The sequence below is a fragment of the Camelina sativa genome, chromosome 5 (assembly GCF_030686135.1).
Source record: "Camelina sativa cultivar CO46 ecotype springtype chromosome 5, ASM3068613v1".
In the NCBI taxonomy this organism is placed as follows: domain Eukaryota; kingdom Viridiplantae; phylum Streptophyta; class Magnoliopsida; order Brassicales; family Brassicaceae; genus Camelina; species Camelina sativa.
Window position 1 is genome coordinate 35,617,599 of NC_141884.1, and position 11,098 is coordinate 35,628,696.

Here is an 11,098-nt window from a genome sequence, read left to right on the forward strand (position 1 = left end):
CAAGCTCCATCAAAAATCAAAATATTCATGTGGAAGGCATTGAGTGGGGCTCTTCCGGTTGCAGAAAGATTGGCCACAAAAGATATTAGAATGGATATGTGATGCCAAATGTGTGGAATGGAGGAAGAATCAATCAACCATCTTCTCTTTATATGTCCGCTGGCAAGGCAGGTATGGGCTCTTTCTTACACTCCCAGTCTAGAAGATGGGTTTTCTTCCTCTTCAATATACCAGAATATATTTCATATTCTTGAGTTAGCAAAGAGTGCGAAAGGAGAAGGAAATCTAAAACGAACTATTCCCTGTGTGCTTTGGTTTCTGTGGAAAAGTCGGAACAATCTTGTCTTTGAAGGGAGAAATACCAATATAAAACCCTTGTTATAGAAAATGAGAGAGGAAACGTCTCAATGGTTTATAGCTCAGCAAGCGGAATAGGAAGAAGAACAGAGAGGAGGTAAGGATGTTAGAACCAAGAGGGTGAGCTGGAAGCCGCCAGAAAGGCCGTGGTTAAAATGCAACATAGCGGCATCTTGGAATAAGGAAAAGAACATGGGGGGAGCAGCGTGGGTGATCAGAAACCATGCGGAAACAGTTTTACTACATAGTCGCAGAGCTTTCACTAATATGAGTTCAAAAGGCGAAACAGAACTACAAAGCTGTTTGTGGGCGATTGAAAGTATGAGAAGCCTAAAGATCACATGGGTTATCTTTGCGTTTGAGGTAAATGATTTGTTGGAAGCGACTCTAAGACCAGACGCATGGCCATCCTTCAAATTTCAGTCAGGGTTAATTTTAGGGGAGTTAGGACATATCCCATTTTGGAGGTTACACAAAGAAGAAAGAAGTGCAAACAAGGGTGCTTTTCTTATAGCACAAAGTGTAACCAAAGAGGATCGATGCCAATCATACGTTGCAGCAGGGTATCTCCAATGGCTTCATCAAGTCTTCATGTCGGAATGTTTTTGTGATTGAAGGTGAGATAAGATATATCCCGTGCAGATGATTGTTTTGCATCCTTGTTTTGTTTTTTGTGGAAGAGGGATTTGGTTGTAAAAAAGGAGGGGGGGGGGGGAGTTTTTTGTAAAACAATTAACTAAGTATATAAATGAATTATTCAGACGAAAAAAAAAACGTATTGAACCAATACAAAAATTTGAATTGACCCACGGATTTGAAAAATCCAGAAATCTTGCAAAATTCTTAAATAGTTGGAAACAAATAAATTTAGAATATTAGTCCAATAATTGGTTGTAGAGTAGATGTCAAAAAAAAAAATATTGGTAGTAGAGTACAAATAATAAAAACGGATATGGTAATAATAAATCAAAAATTATTATGTGTATGGCGGAGATGCGGCCTATCAGTCTGTGTAATGTGGGGTATAAGCTTATTTCAAAAATTATGTGTCAACGGTTAAAAGTAGTGTTACCTTAGCTTATTTCGGAAACACAATCCGCTTTTGTTCCAGCGTTTGATTTCGGATAACATCCTTATTGCTCAGGAGATGTTTCATGGTTTGAGGATAAATCCTTCCTGTAAAGGTAAATTTATGGCAATCAAAACAGATATGAGTAAGGCGTATGATCGGGTGGAATGGGGTTTTATAGAGGCTCTGTTACGGAAAATGAGCTTTGGGGAGACGTGGATTTCCAGAATTATGTTTTGTGTAACTTCTGTTGAATACAAGGTCCTTCTTAATGGGCAACCCAATGGTAGGATTGTCCCAGAGCGGGGTTTAAGGCAGGGTGATCCGTTGTCCCCTTATTTGTTTATTTTGTGTACAGAGGTCTTAGTGGCAAATATCCGGAAGGCAGAGCGGGATAAACTAATTACAGGGATTAAAGTTGCGAATAAGTGTCCCCCAATTACGCATTTGTTATTTGCGGATGATAGTCTATTTTTCTTCAAGGTAGATAGGGCTCAATGTGGTGTAATTTTGGATATCTTAAAACAATATGAGGCATTCTCGGGCCAGCAAATTAATTTTGCTAAATCTTCAATCCAATTTGGTCATAAGATGGATGACGCTGTACTGACGGAGATGCACGGGGTTTTGGGGATAACGAATTTGGGTGGAATGGGATCATATCTAGGATTACCGGAGAGTCTGGGTGGGTCCAAGACAAAAGTTTTCTCTTTTGTTCGCGATCGTCTTCAGGGTCGAAAGACGGGTTGGTCGGCGAAACTTCTCTCTAAAGGGGGAAAAGAGGTGATGATCAAGTCTGTCGCTACGGCGGTTCCGACTTTTGTAATGTCGTGTTTCCGGTTACCGAAAACAATAACGTCAAAACTCACGAGTGCAGTGGCAAATTTTTGGTGGAGTACTTCAGGACAGTCTGGGGGGATGCATTGGTTAGCTTGGGATAAGCTCTGTTGCAGTAAGCAATTGGGGGGCTTGGGTTTCAGGAATGTTGATGCTTTTAATACGGCTTTGTTGGCAAAGCAATTGTGGCGGCTGATTGAGGCTCCAGATACTTTGTTTGCTCGGGTTTTCAAAGGCAGGTACTATCGAAATTCCAATCCTTTGGAACCGATACGATCCTATTCTCCTTCTTATGGGTGGAGAAGCATTATTTCCGCTAGATCTTTGGTTAATAAAGGGTTTATTTTACGGGTTGGTTCGGGGGACTCCATTTCGATATGGACGGACCCCTGGGTACCGGCTCAATCCCCAAGACCAGCGACCAGTAAGGGTCCTCTTAAGGATCCTTCTCTTAAAATCTCTCATTTAATTGATTGTCACACAAATTCTTGGCGTATGGATATACTCAAGGAGCATTTCGCCCCGGAAGATGTTGATCTGATAGGGGCTATCCCTCTACGAAGTACTCAGCTACCCGATTCCACGGGTTGGCATTTTACAAAATCCGGTAAGTATACAGTTAAGTCTGGGTATGACACGGAACGGTTTGCAAATTCACAGGCTACTAGGGTCTCTCGAGAGGGGAAAAGGGCTATTTCATACCCGTATACACTTCAAAAGTGCGAATTGCTACCTGTACAAATAAGGAGTGCCAATTTATACATGTACCCTAAGACATTTCAAATTTCATACCTATACTCACAAAATTGAGCCAATTTCACAGTCCACGTTAACAGAATTAAATCAACCGTTAGAGATGCTGACTCAGAGTCAACGTGTGTATTGACTGCCATCAAAAATGCAAAAACGACGTCGTTTTGTTTTCTTCGAAAAAAATTTGTGGAATATCCACACACTAGAGGTTCGAACCCACGACCTCTTCCATGTTTAGCATAGGTGTTAACCAGTTTATCCCACAACAACTCTCAAAAGAATCATACAAAGTTATTGATATAAATTTAAGGTAGCATCCATCGAAATCAAAAAAAATTGTAGAAATTCTCACTCCCGCGGGTCGAACCCGCATCCTCAGATACAGACAGTATAGGACTTAACCAACTGATCCCACAACAATACTCAGTAATAACACACAAATTTATCTTTATAAACCTATAAGGTATCTAAGTCCCAATTAAATGAATTTGAATTGGGGGAAAAATAAAAATCATAGGATTCTTCTTCTTCTCTCAAATATAACTGATAAATTTATAAATTAATATTTAAATTACAAGTTTATAATTTATAACTGAGAATTAAATATAAATTTATAAATTAAATATAACTGAGAATATATTTATAAATTTAAATTGATCAGTTAAATGAAATGTTTAAAGTCTAAAGTTTAAGGTTTAAGGTTTAGGTTTATAAATATTTCATTTAATTTTTAAATATAAATTAATTTGATTTAAATATAAATATGTTCTCAGTTATATTTAATTTATAAATTTATATTTAATTCTAAGTTATAAATTATAAATTTATAAATGTAACAATTATACAAATTTATCTTTATATGCTCAGTTATATTTAATTTATATTAAATTTATAACTGAGAATTAAATATAAATTTATAATTTATAATTTCATTTAATTTAATTTATAAATTTAAGTTTATAAATATATTACGCCCAATTTTATAAAACGTAATTGGCTAATTCTTTTCATCGCCCTTCTTCTATCTGCTAACTTTTTCTTTCATGGGTCATTTGGAAAGTTTATTTTCTTAGCTTATGGTATGCAAATTTCTTAGAGTGTTAAATCATCATTTTTTTGTATATAATGTATCAACAAAAGGAAAATTTTTAGAAAGTTCAACCTATTTAGTTAATTACCTAAATAACGGGATGGCATGGGACTGGACGAGATTTAACACCCAGTAACAAAATTACTTTACATTTTCAACAACACGGACTATACTTGATTATTATGGATGAATTGCAAAAAATTGTGTATTTTCCAGCTAATGAAGATGATGATCATGTTTATTTTCGGTGGATTGAGGTATTCAGTATTCTACATATACACCAAAATATTACAAAACACTGTAAAGAGTGGTCAATTAATATATGGAAAAATATTAGTATTATACAATTAAGATTTTACGACCTAAAAAGGTCTATTATTTGGCTAAATATATGTTTGAACAGTATATTTTGAATTAATTTAATTTACTAATTAAGTACATATACTTTAAGAAACAATAATTTAATTTTGAGAAAAATCTAGTTTTTTGTCGTATTAAGATGAGAAATAGTATATGTAAACTGAAACAGGTAATTCGAATAATGAAAAACAATAGATTAAAATACGAAATTAAAAAATATAGGTAGATAAATTCAAGTGTCAAGATTTCACTTATTTGGATAAAGATTGATTATGCGACAAGTAATTAACCACTTTGGAACAGGCACTTTAAAAATTTTGGTATTTTTGAAAACAATTATATAGTTTTTGAAAATTATAATTTTTTAGATAATTTCAACTAACTAAATAACAAAATATGCAAGAGAGAACTCTGATATCCCAAATAACTTTTTATCTAATATCTTTTGGTAAATATTGTCTAACGAGTAATTATTTAAAAGATAACAAACATAATACAAAAAGTTGTGATGGATACGTGATGAAACGGAACGAGACGAGATGAGACGGGACGAGAGGGGTTGGGTTGGGACGTGAAGGGATAGGACGAGATGTATTTCCTGTTCCTAAGTAAACACGACTAGGTTTATTTTCTTTTTAATTTACATAAAAATAACGCACATGTGCTATAGCACCCAGATTAATATAATTCTTAGTCATTTCTGAATTTAAATTTTATATGAATTTTTTTTATCCCGTATAGTAGCACAGGTTACTACCTAGTTTAATTATACTAATGAACCACTTTATAAGTGTTTGTATTAATATTGGGTACATCGAACCTTTTTTATTAATAAAAAATCATAAAACATAAAGACACAAAAAAAATTGTTGACTAGAAGAACAAGTAGCAGTAAGGCCATCTTTAAAGGGATAACACTTTTTAGTGTTCTTAGATTATATATATTAAGAAAATAATCTAAGATCAGTTGTTAAGAACTTTTACTAAAAGGTTAGTTATAGGGAGAACATGTTTAAGATCATTAGATTTAATAATAAAATATTCTTAAACATATTACAATTTTAAAAACTTTAAAAAATAACATTTAAATTGTAAATTGCAAATAATATAAATTTCAAATTGTATAACTTTCAATGAAAGTCACAAATGAATCCTAATAAGAGAACTAATACCAAAACATGAAACAGATACAAACAAGAAAATACAACAACTTGTGTGAAGTCATGGGTACTTCATCAAATTCTTAAATCCCATTGTAAAAACAAGAAGAATAAGTGATCGTCAAAAAAAAAAAAAAAAAACAAGAAGAATAAGTACCATGGTATAGCTTCGTGATCTTCAGTCTCACATATGGATGGGGAATTGAAATGAATTTATTGAGTGATTGTGAGTAAATGAGTCTAACTTGCCTGACCTGACGATTGAGCTTAGTTACAAGTCACAACACCAGGATCACTAGTCGTGTCAGAATTGGAATTAGCAGGAAGCCTATCACTGAAAAAGAAAGACAACCAATAACGTAAATACATATAAGTATTCGATGATACGGTAATTAAGGCTTGTTTTCTAAACTTCATACCTGGGGGCAGATGCAGTCTCTTGTCATTGGCATTTTAAAAGCTTCGACTAACAACATGATAGAAGCTAAGAAGACTAGGATATATAAAGATCAACTGGGATCAAAGTGCTCAACTAAGAAACACCTACTAGATCTTCAGAGACACCTCCTTTAGAGTTTGCAAGACATCGATCACCACCTGGGAAAAAAACAACCAAAGCACACATCACCGTCAAATTAATAGAAAATTGAAAATGTGGCCAATGAATAAGTTGTGTGTTTTCAACCAAACCACACATCACTGTCCTGACAACAACAAACTTACAAGATAAGTCCCCTCCCTCTCAGTGCTAAACCTTGATGTTTTCGTACGTCCTTGAAAATATATGAGTCATTGTCCTGGTTTGGAACACACAGCCACAGACACAAACCTATATCGTTGTTTCACCAGGCAAAAGAAAGAAAGAAAGGAACAAACCTATAGCTTCGTGATCTTAATTTAACTACCATGGTATAGCTTCGTGATCTTAATTTAACTACTGCAGATACAATCATCACAATTTTAACTACCATGGTATAGCTTCAAATTCTCAGCTTTATGTTAAATAGACATTCAACAGACATTCAAACAGATCCAAATTACAGGAAATTTTAGCTAAACATCATCAAAATCAGAGCTTCAGAACACTATCAAATTTGCCACTCATTGAGTTCACTACCTATTGAACACATAAGAAATCAGACGGCAAAACCAAGAAACCGATCAAACATTAGGGACACTAACTTAATGCAGTAAACTGTAATCGATTAAACATCACAAGGATTCTAGCTAAATTCAATCAAACCCACTACTGATCACTAGCTTAAAGCAGTAAACTGTAATCGAGCATCACAGTCCATCCATTCCCATCATCAGCTTCTCTCGTCGTCACTTTCTTGTAAAACATCATCAGCTTCTTGTGTCATAACTGCAAGAATACTCATCATCAGCTTCTCTCGTCGTCGTCGACGGAGACAAAGTAGACGAAGAGATTGCCGATGAGACAGAGGAATCACTGGGCTTCGACGAGGAGACAGCGGAGATGAGATCGGCACAATATCGAAGGGAAGAAAGTCGCCGTTTCGCCGTTGGGAGAGAAAGAAAAAAAATCAAGGTCGACAATACCGAAGAAACGAGAGAAATCTCTCCACCGACCAAAAAATATGTCCAATGAAAATAGCACACGTAGCACAAGAACAACATAAAAACAGTTCTCAAATAAGATCAGTTTTTCTGATCTAAGCCCACTGTTCAATATTTTACAATTTTAAAAAGCCCAAGAACATAGCAAGTGTTATGGCGTTAAAAATGGCCTAAGGGAAAATGGTTTTGACGATGTCGATAGGGGTAGATTAAAAACATATGTTTTCACCATTAAATCACTGATTTTGGTGTATTTAATTATTTATTTTAATTAGATTCATATATATATATATATAAATTAAATTCTCTTAGATACATATATAAATTACTTTTTTATCATTATAAGTTTTGAGGAAATTCTTTGACAATTGTCACAATCTATTAATATTAGATATACTTAAAGATATGTTGTGACTAAATTAGTTTATGACATACATATATCACAATCTATTTAATATTAGATATATTAGACACACATCTTATGATCTGATTAATATCAAAGTTAAGATCAAATTTGATTATAAAATACCACTTTTATATGTTGCTATGAGTACTTCCAACATTTGGATAATAATAAGATCATAATAACACACACAAAATACATAAAAAATTGTCAGTGAGGAACAAGTAACAGAAAATGGGTTTGCTGGTGTTTTTTGGGATAGGCACCGCTGGCGGGGTTGTTTTAGGTTTGGTGGTTCTTGCCTTAGGTTCTTCTGTAAAAAGCGTACTTAAATCTTACTCACTCTGTTTCAAAATATATGATATTTTAGTGGAAACACGCATATTAAAAAATAATTACTTTTAAAAAGTTTAACCAATCATAAACAAGTCTGCATAATATTAAATATAAATTTAATATAAAAGTTGCATAGAAAGTTGGAAACATCCTATATTATGAAACAAAAATTATTCTCTAAACATCCTATATTATGAAACGGAGGGAGTATAACAAAGTTGTAATACCTAATTGAGGATGTGTTCAGTGTAATCATCTTATATTCTTCTTTAATAATTAGTTTTCAAAAAAGAGAAGCGATATATAAAACATGAAATACTTTGATGATATTTGTAAAGTACTTAAGATTACTTCAAATTTGTTGTTGATTTGAAATTTAATTCTTTAATTATAATATATTGGGACTATTAGTATTATATTTGTGAGATACCATTAGGGTATCTCAACTAATGTGGATGCTCTGATAACGAGAATTTGTATTTCTTTGAATAAGATATATTACAAAGTATAAACGATAAGCATATATATTGACAAAGGATCTCAACGCCACACGATTTAGTGATGGATTTGTTGAGAGACAAAAAATTTGGTATTTGGTGTCTTTGTGAAAATGACTCGATCGAGTAGGAGTGCATTGCATATGATATCTACAAGAACGTTGTGAATCGCCAGTTTTTAAGCTGTGTACTGTTAAGTCAAGAAAGATTTCGTAAGGCATCAAGATATATAAACGAAAAACAATAGAAAGTTTTCCAAAGTTATTGTTCGAAACATATGTCATCATCATGTGATGAATATAATTAGACATAGTCAAGCTTTGTGTAACTTTAAATACCATTTTACTAAGGATACAATACGTCACATAATATAATAAGATCATGAACATATAAACTAGTACTACACAAGACACAGAAAAATTGTTGATGAGAAGAACAAATTAAGCAAAAAGGAATATTGCTATTACGTTAGCGATAAGCATCGCTGGGTGGGTGATGATAACCTTGGTGGCCTTTGGGGTATTGTACCTCCTCAAAAAGCTATAATATCATCTCGTAAAACTCGTAATATTTGGGATGAGTTAAACATAATCAGTTTAATCATGAAGACATAGCTGACGAGCCATAGTATTTCTTGAAAAATAGCTTTTACAAATTATGTATGATAAAATTATTATATATATAAAAAAATTATGTATGTATGATTATATTATATTGCTACGATGGTTTGAGATGTGTTTGGATAATGGATAGAAGTGAACTCATCAATTTGTATGTATTATATTGTGTAGCTTTCTTTACTATGTTTTCACTACTCAATTACATAATACTGTATACATATCATTTGTTTTCTCGTATAAGACACTAACCGAAAACAAACCGGTAAAACCGACCAAAAGCCAATTGGCCAAAACTAGAAGCCGTTATTTACCGGCGTTTCCGCTAAGCCGTAGGAGGTAACTGTCATATGGTCCTGTCGGAAGTTTACGGCCAGTTTTCGTTTCAAATTGAGATTGTTATAACAAAACTGTAGTGCCTTTGATTATATAATTTTGGGATTAATGAAAGCTTAGCAAATTGAGACTGTTAAAACAAAATATGATATCAAATATAGTAATTTTTGTATATCATATTTATATTGAAAAACATTTATATATTAGGTTTTTTCTTGCTTAAATGTGATTTATTTTTATTATGTTGTTTTGCCTGACTTGATTTTTGGGGGACAAGATTCCTTAAAAGGGACAAATCACATTGTAAGATGATAACTGAATGTGTATATTTGTTAAAACAAAGATGCCATAAATATATTAATCAAAGTCATACAACCTATAGTTGACTCTCAACAATAAGTGTAATAGGCCTATGAGGCTAGGATGTATAATATGATCCTCTCATAGCTTCTTTAGTCTAATGTCTGTCATTCACGTGTTTATTGTTGGGAAAAAAAGCTTAAAAATACCTCATCTAATTTTTATTTGGACAAATAATACCTCATCTTTTTTGGTTGGAAAAATAATACTTCATTTAATTAATCAATGTTGATTAATACCTCAACTTCTAAATGTTGTAAGTTTTATATCTAGCACGTGTGTTATTATTTGAGAATTACAATTTTAACCTTTAAAACAAAGTTTAATATATTTATTTTAGATAAAATTTATAAAACAGAAAAAAAAAAAGAAAAAAAAAAAAAAAAAAAAGTCCTAATTAGATTTCATAAAAATTCTCCATGGGATTGTTTTCTCTTTCAATTTGAAGAGGAAAGACACATAAACAAGATGTCGGAATTCTACTAAAATTTATAAATCTAACAATTGTAGACATAAAACAGAAGATAAATATATATGATTGTAGGTATGTAGCGATTTGTCCAATTTGAGTTCGGTTTTGTTGTATGGGTATGTCCAGTTTTCCCAAAGCTTAAATCTTTGTTATTGTCGGTGGTTCTTAATGGAAACAAATCATGAAAATAAAAATTTCTGGGTTTTTGTTTCAGCTTGTGACGGTGATAATTCTGGCAACCTGCGAGTTAGAGTCAAGTCTCTTCACCTTCACCATCATCTAAGAATCGTGACCAGAGGAGAAAACGTGTATAAGACCTAGCTCTCGTCCTCGTAAGCTACCACTGCTGAGTCAGCCACATCCGATGTGGTCTCCATCGTCGAGTCAAACATTTTTTTTTCCTTTTTTATTTTTTCTATTTTATTTAAAACAGAAAATTATTTTTAAGGTCAAAATTGTAATTCTCAAATAATAACACTCGTGCTAGGTATAAAACTTACAACATTTATAAGTTGAGGTATTAATCTACATTGATTAATTAAATGAGGTATTATTTTTCCAATCAAAAAAGATGAGGTATTATTTGTCCAAATAAAAACTAGATGAGATATTTTTAAGTTTTTTTCCCGTTTATTGTTAGTTTGTTACATACGATTCAGATAAAAATAAATATATGTTTTCACTAAATAATTGGTGCAACATTGTGATTTAATAGAAATTTAACCACCACACTTGCATCTGTTATTATTTGTAAGGTGAAAAAATGCTTTTACTTTTTGAAGCAACAAATTTTTTCTATTTCACACAATAGCCATTTATCTTTTCACTCTCAGCCATTAATCAAATATATATGATGCATAATTATTATCC

General features: G+C 32.7%; 1 long non-coding RNA gene across 1 annotated transcript; it reads right to left on the reverse strand.

Moving 5' to 3' along the window:
- Positions 1-5,555: 5,555 nt before the first annotated feature.
- Positions 5,556-7,342, reverse strand: LOC104787831 (uncharacterized). Its single transcript, XR_768044.3, has 3 exons — positions 6,350-7,342; positions 6,046-6,223; positions 5,556-5,960 (listed from the first exon to the last, which is right to left on the reverse strand). It is a non-coding gene; the product is annotated as an uncharacterized LOC104787831 (long non-coding RNA).
- Positions 7,343-11,098: the final 3,756 nt, after the last annotated feature.